Source organism: Anopheles funestus, chromosome X (assembly GCF_943734845.2).
Source record: "Anopheles funestus chromosome X, idAnoFuneDA-416_04, whole genome shotgun sequence".
Classification (NCBI taxonomy): Eukaryota; Metazoa; Arthropoda; class Insecta; order Diptera; family Culicidae; genus Anopheles; species Anopheles funestus.
In genome coordinates, this window is record NC_064597.1 from 2,717,717 (window position 1) to 2,743,840 (window position 26,124).

At 42.7% G+C, this 26,124-nt stretch overlaps 1 protein-coding gene and 1 long non-coding RNA gene across 2 annotated transcripts in view; both read left to right on the plus strand.

Moving 5' to 3' along the window:
• Positions 1–26,124, plus strand: part of LOC125763160 (uncharacterized) — a 109,570-nt gene that overhangs the window by 28,000 nt on the left and 55,446 nt on the right. The window lies entirely within an intron of this gene.
• LOC125763231 (uncharacterized) lies at positions 8,562–24,615 on the plus strand. Its single transcript, XR_007418330.1, has 3 exons — positions 8,562–8,873; positions 10,741–11,658; positions 24,543–24,615. It is a non-coding gene; the product is annotated as an uncharacterized LOC125763231 (long non-coding RNA).

Sequence of the window (26,124 nt, forward strand, 5' to 3'; positions counted from 1 at the left end):
AGCTGCCTACGGATTAACGCGTGTACCCTGTTGCCCGGCACGTTGTTGCTTTTGCGATTCGATGAGACCGAAAGAAACCGAAAGAATAGGAAAAACAAACTTTCCTTTAAAAATTCGTTTTTAAAAACCTCATACGTTGTTCTTTACACTTCGCTGCCGTTTTGTGTTGCACCTAAGGAAATTAGCTTTTGCTAAGTCTGCTCCATAATCTAGCTACCGGGTAGGTGGGTAGTTATATATAAAAAAAAACAAAATGAAGGAAAGAAATTACCTACTTGTAAAAGAAAGGACACAATCGTGAGCGGAATAGACGAGTAGAAAAAACTGTGTATAAACATAGGTCTTGGAAAGTTTTTTCCAGCTACACTAAGCTGAACTGCTTTACACTTCGTGTACGTGAAATATCCTAGAGTGTGCGAGGAAGTAAAACGAGTTTTCTGTTTCTTTTTTTTCATTTCCTCCACTTCCCAACAAAAGACCAAACGCTTAGGGTCACTTGATGCCCGAACGCTCAGGTTAAAGGGCGGGAAAGAGCGGTAGATTAGAAGATTTTCCCTGTGCCGTGGGTTTTTTGGGAAAAGAAAACCAAAACACAGAATCTGTTAAACGCAAGAAGTCCTTCAGTGATCTGAAGCGCACAAGAGAGGAAAAAAAGCAACGAAATTGGAGTCCGCTTGCGTCCCTGAAGTGACTATTTTTCGTCGGTCGAATAGCACTACGAGGCTCTGCGAATCTCCTGTCACTTGGCAAAAAAAGCTAGTCCCGTGTGTTCCCCTTATCCCGTCTATAAAGCTATTAGCTCGCTGAAGAACGAAGATCTTTATCTGGACGTACGAGCGGGCCTTTGGTTTTCTATTTTTTCGTGAAAGCATCAAACGTTGTGCAAAATCCTTGAGAATGTTGAGGTTTTGGGCAGGCACTCCGCAAAATTATGACGATGCACACCGGCCCTGGCTGCTGGAAGGAAGTTGTAGGCGCGTTGGATGCTTTGGAGCTATATCACACTGGTGACCATCTTGAACGGCATTGAATCTGCCATACATTTTTTTGGGCAGGGTATTAAAAATGGGCTATTTGGTGACTTGTCGAAGCTGGTGGTGATGATAAACTTGGAAAGCAGAAAGTGCCGATCGGGCAAAGAGTTAGTTAAGGCAAGAAACCACTTCTAGCCGGCAACTACCAGGCGGCCTAACCTTCATAAGATTGCTAGAGGTGAGGTTAAGGTTACCAAAGTGTAAGTTCTGAAGCAGACTTCAAGTTGTTTTTGGTAACAGTTCGTCGCTTTCGTCGTGAAAGAATTACGTTTGAATTGAGGTTAATTTGCTTTGATTCGAACACTGCCAACAACACACTCCATGAAACGAAACGTGAGCGGATTCGTTTTGTTTGAAAATTCGCAAAGTGTAGTATCTCGATTCCAATCTCCGCTTGAAGGTACACAATAAAAAAGGGACACTTTTTTCTTCTTCTCTCCCCACCTTGAGAAGATTCCACCGAAGAATTCTTCGACTAACGGCGATGGGAGGCATGTTAACAACACGGTGGAAAGCTACGATCAGGTCATTTGGCTAAGGGTGGAAAATCACCAAACATACCGATATGATATCGTGTTCGTTGGTGCCGTGAAGAGGAGAAGAGGGAGGTGGGGAGGGAGATGGGGAATGAGGTTTATGTAGGAGGGCTTCCTTTCCCCCTTGTTTTGCACCGTTTCGATCGACAACTATTGGACACGGAGCAGCATAATGTGCGTAGCGTAAAGGCGTAGCATATGAGCGGAATACCAAATCGTGGCCAGTTTAAAACAAGTCGCAACAATGCACTGTGGGATTTCGTAGTAAAAAAGGGGGACATTTTAATTTTTTTAAAACATTACAATTTTACTGTTGTGGAGCATACACTATTGTTAAGCAAAGTTTAAGAATATAATTAAAAATAATAATTAATTAAAAAAAATTAAAAATAATAATAATAAAAAAACAGTATAATAAGGTTTACAATTACTAACTATTTTCTCTCTAGATTAGCCTTTTTGTCCGTAAAATATTTTTCAAAAATTTTGATTGGAATAAACAAACATATAACAGAAATAACAAACGTTGTATTCCAATACAACGATAAAAGAATACATTCCTCATCAACGAAGAAAAAGAAGAGCGAACATGGCGAACCTTTCTGTGCCTCATCGCTTACGCCATCAACTGATTCTCTCTTGTTGGCTTTAAACGACCTCTAAGGTCACGTCGGCCATTTCTGGCTTACTAGACTTATTTTTACCGCCTAACTGGATATTCAGTCCTTGCTAATGGAGGACGGTCCAGATGAGATTAGATCCCCGGCCCTGCCATGTGGACCGTCGCCGTTCATCACATACACCACCGTGCCGTCATCAACTGATTATCGAATGTCAATTATGAGTGACACATTAAGCGAAGTAGACACAGGCTCACAACACTTATCTATTTGATTGATTATTTAGCGACATGGTTAAATATAGTTTTGTTTCGTAAATGACATAAAAGAATGACTTTTTTTTTATTAAATTAAATTCCTTAATTTTTGTCCTCCGTTTGTCCCACTGTGCCATGTTACTGGTTTTCTTTTAAACTTATCTTGTTCTGCACCATTTCTTCTCCAGTGCAGTTTTCGCATCTTCCATTTTCGGTACTCGGTACTTTGGTTTGTTTAGTGTGGTTTTGTGGTTTTTTTTGTATGTACTGTTTACCGCTTTTGTTTTTTTAATTTTTCACTCTCTTTAACACTGTTTTCTTCGCTTTGCTTTTGCTAGTACATTTGATTCAAAAAAAAAGGGAAGCTTTACGTGTGTTTGATGTTTTTTTTGTGTGTGCAAATAGTGTGAAGGGAGATGTTAGGTGTGTGTGTGTGTGCGAGCGAAGGGCTTGCCATGCTTCAATGAGCAGTAACCGTAAGAAGCGGCGGTAGATAAACGGTTAAAAGAGAGGCAAATGAGTCAACACCTTGACAGGGCCCGTTTACTGCTTAACGATGCGAACCTGCCGTGGGTGGTACATTAGGTATTACAAGTGCAACCGGCTAAATGGTTTGTCGAAACCGCGTGGTATAATTAAACCACTCGAACAGCAGAACGCGCTAAGGTGGGTGTAATAATCCACTACAAGCTTGACAAAAACGTGCCCGTATTAGTAAGTGGGATCAAGAAAAGAAAAAAAGAACGAGAGAAGTTGTACAATGACACTTAGCGCTTTGGAGCAAGCATTATGTACGGTAGCGCCAATTAATTCCGAATTCGTTCTGCTCGTTAAAAAAAGGGAAAGAAGACGAACGTGTAGTGCTAGCCGTTCGACCGATGACGAGCTGCCCGGTGCTAAGATTAACGGATCAATTGTTTGTTGGTTGTTTGCAGATCATAGCCGTTTCGGTTCGGCACGGCTGAAAACCCCAACCAAATGTCCTTTGGATCGGCAAGAACATTAAACCTTAAGATGGGTGGCACAAACAAAGCACAACTAAACGATGTAGGCACCGTGTATTGACCCACCGCCAGGGATGGTTGGTAGGCGAGTCCATTAGCACATTCCGGGCGAATATATCCCGTGAAAGGGAAGGGAGCGATAGCGAGAAAGAGTTTCTCCGTCTTTCATACTCACCGCTTCTACACTTCCCCGCCAGGGGGCGTTAAATGTGGTGTTGGGCGAATGCATCGGGAAACTATCAGAAGGAATGTTATACCACATTTACCAGCGACACAGCGGCCATCGGGTTTGAAGTTTAATCGTCCGAACCGCGCGTGACATTCGGCTGCAACCTTCCGGCAGGGGTTTGTCTGTCGGTCGGCCGTTTCTGCCCAATAGCCTACCACGCTTCCCAACATTGACAACCGACTGGACGACGAATCGAGTGATAAATAATCCCCCTTAATGGACATTCATACGCGTCCATTTGCGGGGCAATAATGCGTACGGCAGGTCAGGCAGGACAAAATGCACACTCACGCACACAGTGTCCGGCTCAACCAGGACCAGGAATTCCTGGTGGTGTGCGAGCGCCTGATCCCGCTACTTCAAAAACCCTCACACCAGATCGTGAGGTCGTGAGACAGTGATAATACAATTTCCGTCATGTTCCCTTTCGCAACTGTGGTACCTGTCCGGGCATGTTATCCTGATCGATAAGCTCCATCAAAGTGGTACCTATCCCCCCTCCCCCCCCTCTTTATCCTCCCCAATATTCTCCCCATTTACGAAGTTCCTTGGACGGCAGACGGCGATGAGGATGATGATTGTTTCGTGGCCCACTCTCTTTATACGCACCTGGGCGACGATCCCGGTGACAGTATCCCGTGAACGCGCAGGTGAATGATAAATGATATAATTAATTGGTTTATTATCGTCAATTGTGGATGAATTTTTTAATGTGTCGCTTTTGCTCGGCCCGGCGAACGGCGGTGGCGTAAATGACATGGCCCGGTCCCGTGGTCTTGAAGGTACTGCAAATTGTGCTGCATGCCACTCAACTCCAATAATGTACTAACACAACGCGTCAGTGTCACGCTTCTTGAAGAAAGTCATCCCCTTGGCAAGGGGAAGGGAACAGCCGGAAGGAAGGATAAATATCGATGGCTGTAAATTGATTAGAGTACACAGGGGCCCGGGACGTGCGGAATGAAATGGAAGAAACGAAATGTCATGTAGAGGCCCACAACTTGGATTGGATAGGGCGATTTATATAGGGCGACACCGCGGGGATAAAAGGGAGGTTTGGGGATCGGGGATAAATAAATGCCTTCGAGCCTAGACCATACGGTTCCTGTGTGCATCGTGCGATAATATTCTCATCCCTTTTTCCGCCATCCTCCGCACACAGTTCCGTCCCGAAGTCATCGTGGCAAATGAGTCCGATAATCCTCGGTAATCGGGTGTAATTAATTAAAGAGACACTTGCCGGATGCTAAACTTCGGGCCGGGTTTTCCTTCCATTTCCTTCCTCTGCTTTTCCGTTTTCTTCCTTTTCGTAAAACGCCTTCCCACCCCGGTTAGGTAGAAAAGGTGAAATGAGGTGCAGATGATGCAAAGGTAAAGCATGTGTTAATATGCAATCGCTTTTTCACCGAGGCGTGGTGCGTTTGATTGAACTTTACCATACCGTTAAAGCAAACAAGATTAGCTATCTGTACAACAGAGCAGCTGATGCACAAACTCGTATGTTTTCCGTGCGCAATCGATCTCAATCTCTCGAGCGCGGCTGATAAAACCAGGGATAAAGTGATAGATTTAGCCAGCGTTACAGCTGCGTTACGGAGTTGCGGACATGTTGTGTCTATCACCGGGTCTTTGTTTTATTTTTGATATCGAATTTTCCCTCCTCATTTTGGTCCCCTACGAAGGCAATCGGGCCCTTTTCGCGGTGCTGGGTGTAGAAAAGCTGCCCGTGAAGTACCTTAATCGCAACACGATCCGCGTAACACACTGCGCGATGCATAACGCAACGATACGTTACGGTCGCCCTGCCTGGTGCTGTGCGCGCTGCATACCTTTGGGCGCTATTACATGCGGGCATATACAAAACACAAAGAGCATATAACGACGATGCTGTCGCGCTGGTAGCCAAATTTTCCTGAGAGAGAGAGAGGGAGAGAGAAAAAAAGGAAAAAAAGAAAAGAGTAAAAAAAGTAAAGAAAAAAGGAAAAATCGTATTCGAGCAGCAGCATGATGTGGATGTGCGTTTAATGCGATAATGCATTATGCGTTTTTTTTTTCGTTTTCGCTTGCCGCTTGCCTAACGACTTCGATGACAGGAAAAGTGTTTGAAGTGACAAGAGTGAATGAGAGAGAGAACGAGGGAAGGAAAAAAAAACCAACGAAATATCTTGCAAGAGGGTGAAAAACAAGCAAAAAAAACGAAAAAAATGAAAAGCACCAGAACACGTGTTTCCCGATGTTTTCATTTCTGCTTTTGTTCCTGCTTTTGCTATGAAGTTTCTTTTTCCAGTGTTTTCCCTCTATTTTCACAGCTCTTTCCTACATGCTACGAGCATTCTGGAATGTTTGGTTTAGTTGCTTTACTGTGTATGTGTGTTTGTTCGATTTCTGGTCTGGGGAATTTGTATATTTCACTTACGTACTTCCGGAATCCTGGGTGTGATTGGTGTAGTTGTTGCCCACCGTAGGGTGAGAATGGATGCAAAGCAGCACCGAAACTGTTTGCATGCATGTAAGGATTTTTTATAATAAAAAAATATCTCAAAAGCCATTATTTGCCTATCATGGAGTACCGATTCGGTTTGAAGATGCATCTTAACGGTTACCAATCACTCAACGGCCGGATTCGGCATGCTGGGAAGGTGCAATTAAGCATGCGTTCTGTAGTGTGAAGCATAATTTTCTAACGCTACACACATTGAACAGATAAGGTGATCTGTTTATTCCTTCCTGCTTTGTCGTTTTTTTCCCCATTTTCCACCGAAAGGGAAACACTTCACGGTACGATCATTTAAGCAAAAAAAAGAACAAAAAGAAAAGGGCGTGAGTGTGAGCAGAACCGATGTGAGCAGCAGTGAGAGCGAAGTGCTCTCAACGGCAGCAACAGTACAACTTTCCGCCGACACGGTCCGATACAAAACAGCGGGGAGTAAAATCAAAACATGCCACACGATTTGCCCCATTTTTCCGACCTCGTCCCTCCGGCTGTTCTGCTGCATCCGGCCAAATCTGTTCTGGCCTGTCTCGCTAACCGAACCCAAAACCGAAATGAACGGGGAAACCCGAACGGGGAACCGACGTTTTAGTAACGTCCCGCTCGTTTGAACGTTCGCGTTACGCTCGGTAACGGATCGTGTACCGAAAATGAGATCAACATTTGCTCATTTTACTCACCCGAACTGTTATGTCGTGTGAGGTGATATTTATGCTGTCTTCTCACGTCTCACGCACCGTTCTCACTATCGGCTTTTTTCCCACATTATAGAACCGATTCGCTAGAGCAACGAAGAAGCAAAAACAAAAAAGGCAACGAAACATCGGTGACGGAATGTGTCGTTTTTCACGTACGTAAAGAAAGTGCAACGAGCGAAACATCAACTGCATCCCAACCGTGCACGCGTTACACGCACGGACTATGGATTGCAATTCTTCACGATGGGACATTGTTTTTGTACGCGAAGAAAGCCTTGATGAAATGTAATGCCGGAAATTTGATTTGCGGAAAATCTACGAGTCATGTAGAAATAGAGTATTTAGAAGAGTATTTAATTTATTCTTCAATATAAGCATCCTCGAACAGAAATGTTTAATATCACAAGATTAATTCTTATGTAAATCGAAGTATTTTTTTTTAGTTTTTTTTTTTAATTTATTTTTTTATTCAAATTTGTCTTTAATTATTAACTAACAAATTTTTAATATAAAATATTATTGAAATCTTCAACTAATATTACAAAAGAGATTATCTCAATAAGCTTGAGATCAGTTTAGTATTCTTAAGGATGGTTTAAGTATTACGTAACGCTTTTCTACTCCTAGCGTAACAAAAAGTAACGCTTGGAGCATCCCCCTCTATTTATTATGTGAACAGGTGATGGATCGATCACAAAAACCTCTCTTATCACAAAAAAAATATTTAAAAAAATCTTTTGAATTAAATTTACACCTTTTTACAGATTTTACAGTAATGTTCCTCTTGATGACAGATCTTCAATAAGACTTTTACCGCTTGGTAAAAAGGTCTTCATATCTACCTTCTGCTGCACTCATTGTGGAGCGACTAGAATTAGGTTTACGTTTGACGTCCTAAGCATTCTCTAAACGAAACGAAAATCTTTTAAATGCTAGATAATCCCTAGAAGGAACGTAACACAAAGCCTGCACCATTTCTTACCCCTTTGTAACAAATCGTAACGCTAACACTAACCCCCTTCTTCCTATAAGCGTTACGCAATAGTTTAAGGATCCGATCGTAATAGTTCAAGAATAGTTTAAGGAAGGAATGTTTTTCTTATCCGCTGATCATAGAAATCTTCTTGGAGAAAGATTACAAACGAAAGAATCGTGGCTGGTGTGTAACCTGGGGATTAAAACTGGGAAGATGTGAAGAAATTTGATCTTGAACTTTTATTGAAATTTTATAGATAAAACAGTAACAGAATCGCTTAAACTAGTTCCAGCGAGATGATGAACATCAGCTAGCAACATCCCAGAGTTAAAAGTTTATTTTTTAATATTAAAAATTAGAATTTAAACTGCATACGAGTTTATGAAGCTTTATTAATCTTCTTCGGAAAAGTTTCAGTTTTTTTTTGCGAAAAGTTTTTTGCATTTTTAGCTCGCAAGCAACACCCTGATCCGCACAGGATGTTTGCAAGATGCGTTTGGAAGAGAAATTTGCTCGCCGCTTGTGCACTGTGCTTCGTGGACTGCGAACGCGCTCTCAGTTCGCTTGGTCCGCACAAAACGGTTCGGTTGCTCCCACGCAGCACACGCACTACACCATCTCACAACTCACCGTGATGAGAAAGCCCGAACACCCGACCCCGTTTGTGCGATGGCTCGTGCTGGTCCGGTACGTGCAGGAGACACGCGATTCCAGTGCACGATACAGCTGCATGCGGCGGTTCTGTGCTGTTGACGAAGAACGCTAGACGTTAGTTATCCGTAAGCTTCCGTCCGGTGCAGCTCGAGACGGATTTTTGACGTCTGTTACGGTTCGGTGTTCGGTCGTTGAGACACGCGTGCCGTAAAAGTGTGTCGTAGTGTCGTACCCGCAAGTTGGGCAAGCTGACGTACCGCGTGTCGATTTTGCCAACCGAACGAAAGGGGTGAGCGGAGAAATTCGAAAAAAAAAAAATTCGTGACGCTGTGACAGATATTGTGCAAAGTGTGCTTATGCATTGATTTCCGAAGGTAGTTACGGAATTGGGATGCTGTACGTAATCTGGACCGGGTTCTGGAGCGTGATGGAAAAAAGGGTTCGATCAGGAGGATGTTTAACGAACAACAGCAGATTTTGTGTTTAGTTGTGAGGATTTTAAATGGTGTGGAGAGCTCGAGAGTCATCATACCTATCATTTAGATACAGTACAGTAGCTAGAATCTTACGATCCGCTCAGAGACCTCAGGGAGTCAATCACGCTGACCATCATCCGGTTTCAATTCTCAATCTAATTACCGGTAATAGTGTGTGCGTGTGTGTGTGGTGTTAGTGTATAGTGCTGTAGATGGTAGAGTTCTGACCCACACCCTATGCCAAGTAGTAGCCACAGTAGACCCGACCTGTAGCATCGTCTCACACAAAAAAACGATTCCGACAGTCTAAGGACGTTATTATCCTTATTGTGTTATCCCGTCGGGGGGCGTTACGGGCATTACAAAAAAAAGGATCTCTACCAGGGCTGTTGCTTCTTTTTCGGTACCGTCTGGAACGATGGTACGGTGTACCTTTCGGCAAGTTGTTGGAGGAGTTGTTTTTTGTTGGACCAGAACTCAGGTCCACTCAAACCAGCGAACGGGCGAAACACAGTCAATGGAGGCTTTAATATTAGCACGATAAGGGTAGCTCAACAATGAGACCAGTCCGCACTCCGGTGAATGGTAACGGTTAGGGGCGAACGTGTTAGCTTACGGGATATGTTTTTGCTAGTGTCGCTGTCGTACGAAACTGGGTTGTATTTTTAGAATCGGGCTTTACTGGACGAAAGAACCATTGTAGTCAGTGGGTAACTCTCGCTCTTACGCTCTACATCTCTTAGAAGGTAACGATAATATCTTGCACTGTTCAAAGATGTGCTTCAGTGCCGTTGTTGTGGAGGCAGGATGGTGGTCATCACACCGGGTCAATGGAATGGTTGGATTGCACAAAATTAGAACTGAGCCTTTGGAGATTAAAACCGGCAGGAAGCAACCAACAAAAAAAAATCCTTGGACGATCCATGACTAACTCCTGCAGTCAGGCAAAAGGCGTTGGTTTTTGCAATTTTTCGTACTGCTGCTGCTGCTGCTGCTTCACAGCGAGCGCAAGTCACATTGCTTTCGCTCCAGTTTTCCCAACGTGCAGCAAAAAAGGGAAAAACAGCGCTTCCCGCGAATCGGAAATGGTAAAAAACCGAAATCTCAACCCATTGAAGCTCGGGGAGGTAGAAAAACGGCATAGCATCGATCCGAATGGAATTCTTGACAGTTTTTGTTGCTGTTGCTTCTTCCTCATACTCATTTAGTACTGAAAACTTCACGTTTCGATAGGATTAGCCACTGTAAAAGCAGGTGTGCGTGTATGTGTGTGTGTGTGTGTGTGGGTTTGAAGATCCGTTTTTCTTCCTGTTTTTTCGAATCCTTTTTTTTCCCAATCTCCTCCTCTTCAAACTGGTATATACTGTGGAAAGTGACACGGGTGGATGGTTGCACTAGGTTAGCTAGAATGCGTCCATTTGCCGTAAAGAAGGAAAGGACCGTTTCGGAACGTTGGCAAAACTGTCGGGACACACACATACACACACACACCCCGGCATCGAACCGTGGCCAAAGTGACAGTGAAACGAATTCGATTACCGGTCGATGCCGTACACCGTGGCCACTTGCTGCTTGCACTGGTCCCGGGAAGAAATGGTTCACCTCCTCGTGCGAGTTCCAATTCGTGCCCCCGGGGGAGGCGGGAGGGGTTTTTGGTTGGGTTTACGCCACTTCAAAATCTGGCGTAAAGATGTGGATGATTCGTTGCTTCATCTTCTTCTCCGTCTGTCTGAGTTTGAGTTTTGTTGAAACTGTTATTTTACAGAAGAATCGGCAGTGCCTCAGCTTGTTTGATGTGAAGTAACGAGCAAAGTCCCGCAGGAAAGCCGCTCGAACAGTCAAGTGGTCCACTTCTGTGAAGACGGTTCCAATGTTGACCACCGTACACGATGGTATGTTGGTTAGGTTTTTGCAGATTGCATAACAAGCGGACAGGTGACTGCTCTCCGCGGTGGTGGTGGTGGTGCTGGTAGTATCCGTTGCGTACAGTGTGGTATATAGTTCGCCGGCTCGGATGTGTACCCGGTTCGAATATTCCGGCATGTCCTACGACCACTTCGCTACACAAGCTCCCTATCAATCAACCGGTACATTCGGTGTTGCTCTACTATCAACCTTGGACGGCGCCCTCCACACCTCCACACGATGACTTGCCGGGGGTCTCTCTATAGCCTTCTCTTTCGATGTTTCCTGCAGTGTTTTGGGGCGGTACGTGCCTAAGGATTGTTTGCCCGAGTGACGCAGGAACTGACCGTGCTGCGTTGAAGAAGAAGAAGAGGAAAAAAAGTTCTGTGCACCGAGTTGGTGGAAGCTGTTTTGCGACAGTGAATGTGTAACGCCTGCTCCGTGTAACGCCACCCGAGATATATAGCGCAAATATTGAAGGCATTGTGGAATGAATAAAAAAAGTGTAAAATAGTATCCGCAATAGTGCGCCGTAAGTGTCTATAGCAAGTCGAGTGGAGTTGTGATAATTCCGTGTGAATATATCGGGCCACCGGCGGTGTAAGGGAGTGTGGATGTGTATGAACAGTTTCATCTTCACCTCCCAATTCTTCGTAACCGGTTCCGTTTTGTTGGGCATTATCACTCTTTTGTTGTTTTCTATCAAAGTCGGACATTCGGTATAGTATCTTCGCTGATAGAAAGGTCGTGCAGGCATCATCTCGCTTCATACCAACGGGTAAGTAAGTGAATCTTTTGGATAATATTTTGCACATCTCACTGTGTTCTGTGTTTCGTTATCTCCTCCCCAAGATCAATTCAACTGTGATAAACCCTAATGTATTGAGGAGCTTGTTTATGCCGACTTCTCGGTAAATCGATGATCTACTAATTAGTCTTCACATGCGATGGCATTCCATGTACCGGAACCCATCCTAGGGTCATGTTGATGAACTGCTCACCAAGTAAAATCTTCCAGCAGTTTGATAGCAGTTTGCTGACCTGATGTGTCAGGGTCGGGTGACAACTGTATTTACGCACAGCAGGTCCATGACCCGCATCCGCATCCCCCGTTTCACCGAGCTTAGGGAGTTTCATGTACACCGCCCAAGGTTGCTAAAGATTTCCTGGGCACGATTTAAACACCACCAATCGATTTACGTAACGCTCGGTGACGCGCCGTAACGCTGCTGTGTGTGTGTTTACACACACTGCTAGCAGAATTGATTAGTGTCTGCTTTTTAAGCTATATCCAAGCTCGAACCGGATCAATTACGCATCAATGTGACCTTTTGTGCAACCGATTGGTATCGGTTCCGTGAGCAATCATTCCTGTCATTGTGTTTTGGCCGTTACGATCTGGCGACAATTTCGCAGCTGAATGCACGGAATCCGATTAGAATTAAGGGACTAAGCGCCGGACTTCCTATGGTGTATTCTTTATTTATTTGATTAGCGACACATATGTCTGTTCGGCGGCAAGGCATATTGCGGTGTGTCATTATATCCCTTTTTGGTTTTCTTCTCGATTCTGGTGATGTCTCTGTTTCGTGTGTTTCGGGTGAGCCAACGGTAACCACGCGTATTGGGGTGGTTTGTCTATTTCTGTTTACATACCCATTTACCTTAACGCCCATTGAAGCCCAGCTCTTTCGGGAGCAATTTGCTGTTAGATTAATTTTTTATTCGAGTGTAAAGTTTCGTTTTTTTTTCGTTTGGTTGCTTCTGCTTCACCCTCTCCTTTTCTCTCTCTCTCTCTCTCCCATTCCCACGCAGTCATTTCCGGTTTCCTTGTCATCCTGGTTCCGCAACCATATGGACGCCAGTTGGGCCGAAGGTTTCATGTTTCGGATGGTAACATTTGCGTTCGCTCGCGCCATACACCATACGGTTTTAATTGCCCTCCTGGAGTCGTGTTTCGTGCTCAGGATGTGCTCGAGAGTTAGTCTGGGGGAGGTTTTGGTTGTTTTTTTTTTTGCGCCTGGTTGTTATCGTTAGGGGTGCGCTGTCATTTGCTCTTTCTCTTCATCTTCGCCGTTCACACGCGAGTTCCAGCGCGAAACTAAGAAAAAAAGGCTCCGGAGGATCGGTACGGCTTCATCAAGTTTTTTTCTCTTCTTCTTTAGCTTTGTCTCTTCTTCTTTCTATCCTTCGTTTGTATATTATTTAGTCCCTTTTTTGGTCGATTTATGTGTATGTGTGTGTTCGTACACGCAGAGAAGTTAAATAAAAGAGCAGCGCTTAGTTAATTTTCTCGCTTGTCTGTCTGGGTGTTTTTTTTTGTTCCAAAAACCCCTAGTTCTGGTTTACCATTTCCCGCGGTGCAGCAAAAACCGAACGTATTTCGAGTTAAATGAACCCGCGGGAAGAGCTCTATAAACATTAGCCGTGTTGTAGCGGCAGGGAAAACGGAAAACAGGGAACGAGAAAAAACAACAAACAGCAGTGAATGAAACAACTTTACACGGGAGCGAAAGACAAGGGCCACGAAACACCGGTTCCACATCTTTCTAGTGACGATCATCACGATCATCAAACGGTTTCACTACTTCAATTGGGTCTTCGGCATGTTCCTCGCTCCTACCGCGGGATGTACCGCGCGCGAGGGTAAATAAATAAATCGGAGTAAAGCACGCGGAGTTTGCCCTCCGTTACTAATCCAACAGTGGGCGGATTAGCACGTAACAGGGAGCGCGTAAACCAGTTGCGGGAAAACGCTCGAAACGGAAGGAAAGATTGAACCCTCGGTAAAGAAACCCCGTAATGCGGAAAGGGAGAAATGCCTTTTGGAAAAAATGTTTGATGAAGATATACATACACACTTGGAACAACACTCGTACGATGGCGACGGAACATGTACTAAACGATTGTAAAGGATTATTTGGGAAGCTCTTTTTGATGCGTGAGTATTTTTTTTTGGTCTCACACTGACGAAGATTTCCACTCGGTCTTTAATGTCTACGATTTGTTTAGGGGTGTTTGGTGGATGTTTAATAAATCGGCAACAAGGGGAGCGAAATTGCGAGAGGGGGAGAGCAGTGTATTGAAACTATAGTGGATTCAAAATATTAAACAATCACAAGCGAGGATCTATTAAGGCAATATACACACAGTTTCTTGGGTTAGTAAAATGTTGGTAAAGGCTTCTATTTTTTTACGAACTGGCTGAAATAAACTCAGAAGCGATGAATAGAGTGATGTCCTTTAAATATCCATTCTAAAAGACTATCAGTTTACCTGTTTTTTCTTGAAGATCTTGAAGATCTTCGATGTCTTTGAATATCTTGAAGTGCTTTACTAAAATATTCGCTTCAAGGATTTTTCCGAATCCAAGAGCTCTTCTGTTAATTTTAATATTGCTTACCAAACTTAAATATCCATTTTAACACACTGTCATTTTACCTTTTTTCTTGAAGATCTTCGATGCCTATGAATATCTTGAAGTGCTTTACTAAAATATCCGCTTCAAGGATTTTTCCGAATCCAATAGATCTTCTGTTAATAATAATATTGTTTACCAAACTTAAATATCCATTTTAAAAAACTGTCAGTTTATCTTTTTTCTTGAAGATCTTGAAGATCTTCGATGCCTATGAATATCTTGAAGTGCTTTACTAAAATATCCGCTTCAAGGACTTTTCCTAATCCAATATTAGTATTGCTTACTAAAAGTCCTCCAATAATGGCTTTAGCATGAGAACTTTTACAATAGCTTGACTTAGAAGTATCGCAAAAGAATGAAGTTATTTATTAGTTAGACGTGTAGCAAACTTTTGAAGAAGCACAGAGAGACTCTCTAGCTATTATGGGTTCGTTAAGATGAGGCGAAGTTTTGTGCAATTGGATGCTTGATGATGAAGTTTTTTATGAGAGTTTTTAACTATTTTCACACCTATCAAAATGTACTGACACAAACCAACGGTGTGCATTGTAACAGATGGGTTATAAATGGACGCGAAGGAATGTCTATAAATGTGGCAAGTCATGCCGGAAAAGGGATATTAAAAAAAAAGGAGAAATAACGACGCAATGACCCACAAAGAAGATTCGCTAAGAGAGGATGAGGTGCCGGAGTAAATATTGCCAGTCACCCGTAGTTTTCTGTTTTAAGGCTCTTTGGAACCTTTGGTAGTATAGGCGGTTCCGATATAGCATCTTTCCAGTAATAATACTTCGCGAAAGAATCGAAGACTCACAGTGCACATGTGCACCTTCACCTGCTGCTGATTCGGTTTGCCACTCTGTTGATCCAATACTGCAGCATACACCACCCTTACACACGATAACAAAAGCCCCGGGGGCAATGGGTTAAGCTGTCATGCAGGATTTCCCAGGGTTTTTTTCCGTACGAAGAAAACTCGTGTCGGGGTTTTGTGTTTGCTTTCGACAGATGAAAGAAAATTCCACCAGTCCTACTTGTCGTCTTTTTGGAGGATGGCAGTTTTCCACATGCGTGTTGGCGGTAGCAGAGAAGTAGGAAAGGGGAATAGGAGTAAGGGTAAGACAGCAACCAACCGAGCGACGTTGGCTGCGACTCGGGGCCGAAGAAGTTTTGGACGGCGACACACAGAGCGACACAAAGTTCTTTCCGCGATGCACACAGAGTTTATACCGCGCTTCGTCCCTGTTTCTTTGTGTACGGGTCCCGGCTTGCTATGGGGAGGTTTCTTTTTTATGATGGCACTTTCCGGCGTGGTTGTTTCTTTCGGTTCGGATCCCCATTCCCCTCCCTCCGCATTCCCCCAGCATGTAGGCAGACGGACGGCATCATTAAGGGGTCACGGTGCCGTTTTTCGGCGAATGCATTTGCGCTTTCCGTTTGCGCGGTCGGTGCACGGTCGGTCGGTGTGTTTCTGCTTTCCAGTACACGCTGCACGGCAGCGTTGGGAAGGATTGCGAGGCGGCGGACCCGAGATCGATCTTGACAGACTTGTCAGCGTGTTCACAGTGGCGCGAGGCTAATTGCGGTGCAAGTGGATTTATTTTTGTCAATCAGCTCGCCGCCGCACCCGTCCCCCCGTCGTTGCGGTCGTGTGCCGCATTTCGTTGAAGCAATCGACATAAAACGTCTATTTTGTGTTTTGCTCTCTTTCTCCTTTTTTTAAACGGATGTTTGAAGAAAGGCAGACGAAGCATTGCTGATGCACCGGAGTAGCATTGTCTGTTCTTGTGGAGCAAATTGCTGGGGTGGGGTCTTTATTCGTTAAGGAACTGGTGGAAATTCTATCAAACGACGGTGGGGTACCTCTTATCGTGGTATTATTGAAACATCAATTGTGTTAAAAATAGTGACAATAACATTAAGAAAATGTTTGTTCGTATAAAATTTATACAAAACAAGTTGGCTAAATCTACTTTAGTCCTTGTCTCATCAAATCAAGAAAGAACCAGTAGATTGAAAATACTTTATGGAAAAGATTCTGAGGGAAAATTGAGGACATAAAATTGGAGGTACCTTGAAGAAATTCATTACATGGCGAAGATCTAAGAAAGGAGAGCAAAGAAAAATTCTTCAATTATTGATCCTCCAATCAGAACAATCAGATGTTATGGAATTATTGAAGAATCCTTGGGATATTGAAAGTTTCTGGTCAGTCCTCAGTTTTTTTTCATTAACCCGCAAAGTCTCTCTCAAGAATGTTGAAGAATATCTGAGATATTTATCCTTTGGACCTAATATGCATTAGCTGATCTACAACAGTCAGTTTTTGAGTGACAGCTAGACATTATTGCATTCTCAGCTATTCCCTTCAGTACTTCCCCGTTATTTCCTCGCGATATTACTGCCAAGATAAACACACATGGCGTGCAACGAATGTAATTGTAAAAAATGCAGACGAAGTAAATAGAAACGACGAGTCTTGTGATTCGCCTTTCAATCTGCAATTATTTGCTTTTTGTGCTGCAAGAAACTGTAATTCGCCCATGTCTTTAAAGCTGGTAAAAAATTGCCCTTTCCATTAACGTCACACGAGAGAACAAAAGGGACCTGTAATGACCTTTCTTGTACCGAATGGGACCAAAACATCGATCTGTATCAAGTTAATTCCGTTCGCCAGACGCTGGTCACATACCCTGCGCCCATCCATTAGTGGAGTAGGTAACTCCGGTTTTTGCCATTTCTACCGAAATGGTTTGCTAAAGTGTGGCGGGTACTAAACGCGGGGAAGGCATTTGCTTTTATTGAAACAATTTCCATCCTAGCGTAGTACGCGAGATGGTTGGTTGTTGGACCGGGACCGGGATATGGAAGGCAAAACCCCTCTTAAGGAAAATCGGTGTTCGGAACCTTTTTTTTCATGAACGGGCATATTTTGACGGGCACTTTGCGATAAGTTTCATCGTCGTTAAATGGAATTAAGAGGCGTAGATGGGTGGTTTGGAAAAAATGTCCTCCTGCCGTAGGATTCGTTTTTGGCAAAGACACGGGAGGGAATTATGGTTGTCCTTTTCATTTTTTTTGTTGAGAGTTTTTCTTGGATGTCAAATGTTGTGAAGATGCTGTGGGTGGTAATTCTGGAAGTGTGTGGTTTACAGATAATTTACACCTTTTCCAGCCAGTTAAGGTAACAATTAAATCTTTAACATTAAATTGTTTCGATGAGGATGTAATTCATTGTCATTCAAAAAAAAAGGAAGTTGTAGAATTGAAGATAAGTCGCAAATATCTTGAAGACACTCAGTTTTAAATGTATTTCTGGAAGGAAATGTTCGCTAGATTTCGCAAGAACTCTCAATTAACTTGTGTGAGAAGAATATTACAAATTAATAATAAATAAAAATGAATATTTCTGTATCTCCTTTAAAAATTTGATCTGAAGTGACAATCGTTCAATATATTCAAGTATTGAAGTTTAGATGTCTAAGATAAAGAAATTCAATCAATAAGATCACTTATGTCAAATTATAGGTCGGCTTTGTTTCTCCAAAGTGGTTATTGTGTTCTTGATGTTTTCCTTTACCTTCCTTCCTTTTCCCATCCAACCGTGAATCCGTTTTTCCCGCTCGAAATCACCTCTTCCGAGCTATTTGCGTCGCAAAAAAGTAAAATCGAAACAACGCATAAGACGTTTTGCATTATAGTTTGCTTCGCCACCACACCCATGGTGGCATTTGTAAGAAGAAAAAAACACAACATCGCGCATTTAAAACATCCCTCACTTACTACACGCTTGTTCACCCCTTTTTCCCCTTCACCCTTCCGACCAAAGGGTGAGTTATGCAGCAACGTAGTGGCGCTCCAATGCAATGATGCGTGACTTTTCGAGTTTTCATCCGCTTGTTTTGTGTGGTTTTTTGTTGTTGTTGAAATTCTGTCTTGTTTGACGCATATTTTGCTACTGGAGTTGTGTGCGAATAGTGTTTAGCTACCCGCGGACAACACACGGTTGCTTTGTTGTTTTATAGCAACAAGTGTGTGTGCGTGCGTGTGCTTGTGTACGCACTTTTCGTGTTGTTGTATATTACTTTTGCATAAACATGCTCTTACTCTCGTTGGGATTGATTCGATTTTCTTCTTGCTTCGCATGTTTTACTTTCATTTCAGTTAGCGAAATAGCCCCCCGAGGGGACCCTGTTAGGGGAGAATCCTTCTCTAATAGGGCATATCTTTGCTGTGAAATGTTTCATTTTTTAGTGGTTGATGGAGAAAACGACGCTCATCTATAAACGCAAGAAGAAAGAAAACATGAATGTTTTAATGGCATTAAACTGCGTCAGTTGCAGTGAAAGTGGAGATGAAGAAATTCTTGTTCGATATGCTTCATTGGCAGGTTGTGAACAGTTGTTCAATGAAATCGTATTGAGTTGAAGATATCCCCAACAAAATTAATCACTTATAAAGTGAATTTTATGGCACATATCTTTATGGCACATATAAGGTTTTTGGTACAAAATACCTGTCAAAATTCCGATTCACCATGCTCTAAAGAATGTCATGATCAATGTCACCAAACTACCTCCTACTAATGATTCACCTTAAAAAAAGTTTTAAAACTTTTTTTTTAAACTTATACCAATAAAAAGTACAATTACTTTATTAAGTATTTCATTTGACAAAGAAAAAAAAATGTTTATTTTCCACATATTAAATGAAACCCATCACAGGGTAAAGATATTCCATGCGCGCCATTTTATAGCCACCAGGTATATGGTGGCACATAAGAGAAAAAGCATTTTCATAATTATTACCACGATAATCTTACTTTCATGTGTATCGCGCTACCGTATGTGCCTTGCATCTTTAACGCATCCGCTTTTATAGCAGATACTGTCACCATATTTACTTTACGACTGTATTTGTTTTTGCTGCTGCTGTTGTTGTTGTTGTTGTTGTTGTTGTTGGCAATCTTATTGCGCTTCTTTTGTTGCAAATCCTTACACGTACAAATCTTGACATCCAACAGCCCAACAGCATTACCCGCAAACGATAAGCTCATAAATGTGGAACGGATTCCTTGACCATGCTGTATCCCCTCCTGCCAGCTACACACCTGAGCAACATCTACAAACAAGCAGAAAAAAAGAAAAAAAAAAACAAAAAAAAAGGTTCACAAAAAATTTGATAGCCATTGTCGTCCCCCAGAGCCCTTAAAGATCTCCTTAAAGCTGCGCGAGAGAAAGAACGATTTTCCGCTCCAATCCCCTTTAAACACAGCCACAATATGGCTGCCATGGCGTGTTGGGGGCTGAAGTGACGTGTAATGCCGCTCGTTCGCACGAATGATGCATTAAAAATTAACGATTATTTGTGAAAGTGTGTCTACTGTGCGTCAGGAAACGGATGAGGATCGTTTTGCAGTGGAAGGAAAAACGGTGAGCGCGCTGTTTCGTGCTGTTTCTTGCATGGAAAATGTAAAATAATAATAATAAAAGTACAGTATTCACGGAGCAGAAAAAAAAACGATGAGCTCAGCGGTAGACATTCTGTGAAGAAAAGTAGCAGAAATAAAATTCTCTCTCAAACAAAAACAAAAAAAAAGGTCAGAACTAAGAAGTGGAAAACAATTGGAATCCTTTTTGAAGGGAGCAAACAATAGCAACAACAAAAAAAAAACACACATACACACAAAACAGAGAGCCGATGACGTAAGTACACTCATCGACGAGGACGAACCGTAATGATGGCGATGGTGATGGTCACGATTCGCCCGCGGGGAGTTCGGACCGGGGGTACCCGGGGCGATATTGCATTGCCACGTATGGGATGGTATGGGCACGCGCCGACAAGTAGGTGTCAAAAGGTGTGACCAACCATCCGGCATGAACCCCGTACCGATGGTCGCCAGGGGAATATGAGTTAGGGTTTTTTTTCCCCTTCTTCACCAGGCTTTTCGGGGGATACCCAAAAAGTTCTTTTATTACATGTTTATTTGTGCCGTGAAAATGGTTATTAATTTTGGTTCTGCTGTTTGATTATTCATTGTATTGGTTTCAGTGTCACATTTATAAGGTTTTTATTACAATCCTGAATGGATTTTTGTTTTATTTTGCTTTCATAGTAGTTTTTTGTTGCAATTTATATATTCATTTAAAAAAATAATATCTCAAATCATTCACTTTGTGTGGAATTTATTGATTTGTTAATTCGTTGTTATTAACAGACAATTACTGTGAAAGTGAGTTTTAATTGCTTTCGTTTATATTTTCAATCGATGCTGCAGTTCCAAGAAACTATCCAGTAATCCAGAATTCTGATTTAATTGGTCTGTTTGATCTCATTGTTTTATATATTTTTATGCCATTTCTGATGGAATGAAATAATAATGTTTTTTGTTTGGAATTGGAATTTTGAACGAGAAAATATATTGATAAAAAGTTTAAAGAGCACGAAGCACCTGACCATACGATTGAGGCAATAACCTAGAACAAGCGGTTGTTGGAAGAAAATAATTCTTAAGAATTCTTAAGAAAATAATAATAAGGCGTGTCGTCGGGATATTGGTGAAATGCGAGATCTTCGTGACCTACTGAATAGCCCAAGACAAATCTTGAAGAGTCGTGTAAATTACGTCTTCCTAATTACGTAATTTCTTCCGATCCACAGAAGGGCATTCAAATTTCCTCCAGGACTTGAAGTCGATCACGAAATGTCTTCCAGAAATTGGGCCCTTTCATCATGGAGTATCATACAAAAGATGGCCACAAAAGATTTTCTCCAAATTTTTGGCGAAGCTTTAAACAAAGAACAAACTCCAACAAATTGAAAGTCAAATTGGAGTTTGAAATCACTTATTGAGGCCAAAAAGCGAATCTAACTACTGATACAGTTTGTATAGACATCCTTTGTTAAGTTCATTTGTTAAGTTTCTGGAAAGTTGATAAAAAGAATTATGTTTTTAGTTCTACTCCTAGAGTTATTAATCCTTAAGAAATACTTTTACAAGGTGCTTATTCCTTATTCTTATTTCTTACAGACACGTTAATCATAAATAGGAAAAAAATCCATTTTCAAATGGGCATGATTAGCAAGTTGTGGTTTTCAGTTTCGTAAATTTATGTTTGTGAAGTGTTCCTATCTACACTTTTCCGTTTCAAGCTAAACGATGCAGCTATGTACATTAGTAAACCAAGAGTTCATTTCAAGCACTATTATCAACGCTCGCTACACTTTATTGTACTGCCATACCTCTTCCGACCTATCATACTGTCTCGCATATACATTCATCAGCTTTCCCATCCCGTTAGAATTGACATCTCGATCGATGACATTCGTGACCCGAATGGATAGATGGACATTTATCCACCGTATAGCAGATGACTGTGGTACACGCACTGCTTTGCCGCACACCGCCGCGCTACCGTACGGTTTTGGACCAATTCTAACAGACGCCATTGGGCCCCATTTCTCCAAGTCCATAAGTCAGTCTCCCGCGAGTTCGGTTTTATTGCGCTTCAGATTACGTGTGCCGGGGCCACCCAGTGGCTGGTGGCGCGGGTCGGTACGGCAGCCCGTTATCCAAAATTTATGTCTTCCCCCCCCCCCCCACACCCGTTCCCAAAACGTTTACAAACTGGGCAAAACCCGCTTGTTCGAAGTGCCGCCAGCCGTCAACGGTAGTGGATTTTGCATGATGCGCTTGTTCTTCTACATTTCGGGGGGTATTTTGGTTTTTTGTTGGCTTTCCGCCTGCTGACGGGTCGTGTGTTTCGGTTTGTAAGTGGGCTTTTGATGAGCAATCGGGGTGAAATGCTTCGTTTTTGGGGAGGGGGGATGGCTATTTTGATAGCTTCCGCACGACCCTCGAACTGTTTACGTAACGTCTACCCGTGCTGTGGTGTCGCCTTTATTGCAGCCCATTTTCCGTACTAAGCGGGGCTCATTTTTTAGCAATTTGTCTTTCCATCAAGAGCATGCCTCTTATGATGTAGATAATAATGCTATTGCATACTATTTGGTAGGTTTTAACAATGTTTTCTGCTATGTGTTTTTTTATGAAGCACTCAGAAACTGCAATACGGTTTTTTTGGGGAGTTCTGATAAGAAATTGGAAAAGAGAACTACTGTTGTCTATTGTACACTTATTTTTAGTAACAAAATAATTTAATTTATTTTGAAATTATTCTTCAACATATCCTCAGAAATATAAAGGTTTATCGATACGAGCATTAGACATATCTAAGTACCCAGTCCAAGAGATCTCATACCTTAGGACACTGTGGATTCGCTAGTGTCGAAGAATAAAAATAGTTCCGAATTTTCCTCAAGGTACGGGAAGCAATAAAGTCCAATGAGATCCATTAGTCCAAGAGATCTCGTACCATCGCTGAATATCCTGGGACACTGTGGATATCGCTAGTGTCGAAGAATAAAAATAGTTTCCGAATTTTCCCCAAAGTACGGGAAGCAATAAAGTACACATGTACATGAACTTCAAACATCATCCAGCTACAATGTCTGCCAGTGGTTGTACGCCACTGTAATGGATCTGTGTCCAATGCACTATTGACACATTTACCACTTGCAGATGTGGGTAGTTTCCACTTGTGGTATTTGTTCACCCGGGCTGGTTTGAACTTCATATATTGGGTTGGAACGTGTAACCGATCAGATGGGCAACATTACTTCCTGTCGTAAGTTCTTAAATCTTCTGTTTGTTTCTCACCCCATCTGCAGGAAATTATTTTCCTGGCAGCTACAAGAAAGGTGTCGATTGTTTTGAAGTTATTAGTGCTATAGTTGCACGTTCGCACCATATTAGTGTCAGAAGGTTAGAATACTTGCGGTCGAGATGCCACTCAAGATGCGTGGGTAAACAGCCGACCAAGTATGTTGTGGTTTGGAGGATTTCGAGATATGGTTGTGGTTTCATCACTATTACCACTGGAACCTCGGTTCGATAACTTTAAAGGCAAATGCAACGTCACTGATTTCTAAGTTCCTAAGCAAACGAAACCCAATTTCCGAGTGTCTATTTTAGAACCCGAAGTTTGTTTGTTATTTACCTTTTCGTGCGAAAGGTTTTGCAATTATAGGAATGGGCCCGCTTTCCGGGTCTGGGAAGTTTTCGGTGGATATGGTCTAGTTGATGTAAACTTATTAGTGGGCGAACTATCTTCTGTCCCAGAAATCCTGGTGTTGCGTTGCTATCGTTATTTCGATTAATTGTATCTTCAGACGGCTTTGCTTCAAAACTACGCCGGGTTTTTCAAATTTGCCCCCAAACTAATCTACTTTCTGGGATTACATTTTTTTTTACACTTTGAGAGACTTTGTGATAGCGAAAACATGTATACGCCGTTCACACTTCATCACACTTACATTTAATTAATCGCGCCTGGAGCGTCAAACCCAAACGATGTGTAAATTGTAACTCTGTTTTGCAAGGATTTATCGGCCTTCACCTTCACCAGATATCCAACCAGAATTGGTCGACAGTTGGTGTAGTTCGCAAAAACAATAAAATTAAAAAAAAAGTATAGAAAACACACTAACATACCAAAAGGTGGACGAGTGGTTGGGTGCAATACACCCGGTTTTTAAAAGCCATGAAGGTTCATTTAATTTACGAGAGCCCATCGAACCCATCCACACTTCGGCTGCTTCGTGCCCGAGTGTACCAGACGTAACGGTGGAAAATTGAAACTGAAAGCACTCGAATCGATCAGGCAAGCTAAAAGCGAAAGTAACCCGATGTGTAGAGAAGAAAAGGATACGCTTCGGTGGATGAGAAAATGGGTGCAAACGTGCTTCGCTACATGGGGTGCAAAGAGATGTACAAGGACGAGCGCAAGTGGTACGGTAAAGAAGACGCGGCAATCGAAAGCTATCAGATTCAACGACAAACAACCTATTTCATTGAATACTTGCAGAATCTACCGTATTCCGTAGAAAAAAAGGGGTACATGCAGAGCAGATAAAATAAGATTGTTGATGATCGTGAATACGTGCGCAGGAAGCGGCAGGTGAAACGAAGGTACGATATAATGAAAATACGAAACATCCAGCAGACACATGGTAACGTTTGTCAGGTTACGGGACAGAGGTGTCAAACTCTAGCTGTGTATTGAAACTGCAAAACATTACAAACTGAAACTTAGCTTAGTTAATCTTAACAAAATGTGTTCCTTATTGTCAGTTAGTTTGTTTCTTAACTCTTGTTATGTTTTATTTTATTCCAATAGATCCACCTGTTTGACACGCCTGCCATCAACACATAGTACACTGAGAGTTCTTCATTCTTCCGAACTAGAAGGTAAACGTACCGGTTGCCTAAAACGAGACGATGAATTCGTAACTAGTATTCACTGTGCAAATAGCAAATAGAATTAAAAAACGTCGAAGCTACAGTAATTAAAGAAAAGATGTTACTACTGTTACGAAATTGGCAAAATTCCAGCAAAACGAAAATTGCAAAATGTTGTTTCAGCTTTAGTAATCCAGTGGAGTCTAAATCCAGTGAGCGACTCCGGTACAAAGATGTCGACGAATGTAATTGATCGACCGGATGTAGAGCAGTTCGAAGACAAAGATCCATCACTAACCGGAACGATGGTTTTCGATCGAGTTCTTCGCAGCATTTCGGGTAGCATCGTGTGTAGACAGTGGAAAATGAAGTATGACTTTTAAATTGGGGATTGGGGATCCGTTCTTCTACCATCGGCTTTTTACCACGGATCGGCCGTACATGTTTCAGTCTCCCGGGGGGGTGAGTTTGGGGGGCAAATGAATGATAATGAAGGGCGTTTGCAAAAAGCGATGGAAGCTCTCTTGCACTTACGCTAATTATTCGCTCCTTTCTTTCTTCCAAACTTGGAGGTTGTTTGGTGGCGTGTGGGGGGGGGGGGGGGGTGAGGCTGAAGCAATTGTGCAAAAATAAAACCGAAAGACCAAAGACACGAGAGCGGGATGGGTACGTGCTCATCCGCTTTTGCACGCACGGCTGACCGCCGTAAATGATGCGGAAGATAATGGGTGTACCCGCTCGCTGGCCTGGCCTGGCTAGGGTTGACGCTCCAAGTGTGTCTGTCCGTAGTTGCCACGATACACGCATCTCGTGGACATCTCGACATCTTGACGCACGCGTGTCGCTTTCGTACGTTGGGTTTTTGGGGTGTTCTTTTTTCTTTTGTTTTTGGGACGGAAGACGGCACTTGGTTGGCACTTGGTGACAGTTTGTCTCCAGAACCAAGCAAACCAAGCGTCCCCGGGCTGGCTTCTCGTTCGTGGACGTAATCAGATATCGGCACGATGGTTGAGTGATGCGTAGCGAGAGTTCGACAGTTCAGACAGTACGGGACCCGAGACCGATCGGCATGGTAGGCGCACGGTATTCATTAAGTATTCTTCGCTCTTGATGTCGGACGGCACCCAATGTAAACAATGTCTGAACGTCACCCCAACAAAAAAAGGAAAACGTGCCCGGCGCTGGGTACGAACTTGTTCGCAATTGGCGTGCGGATAAGATATAAAGTGCCCTCCCCCCGGGACTCCGACCACGAAGGGTCACGGTCGGTCGGAATGAATTAAGACGAACGTCTCCGGGTATGTCAATATGTGCGGGACCAACCGCACATTTTTATGACGAGCAAATGTAGTATTTTTTTATTTTCTTGGAGACAGTATGGGGTTTAAAAAAAATTGGTGGCCTTTTCTGGGTTACGTCCCGTACCGCAATATTCGAGACGCACCTTATGAGCTGTCAAACAAATATCGGAATCCGTCTCACCGATCAACACCTACCTAAGTAATGATACGAAACCTTTT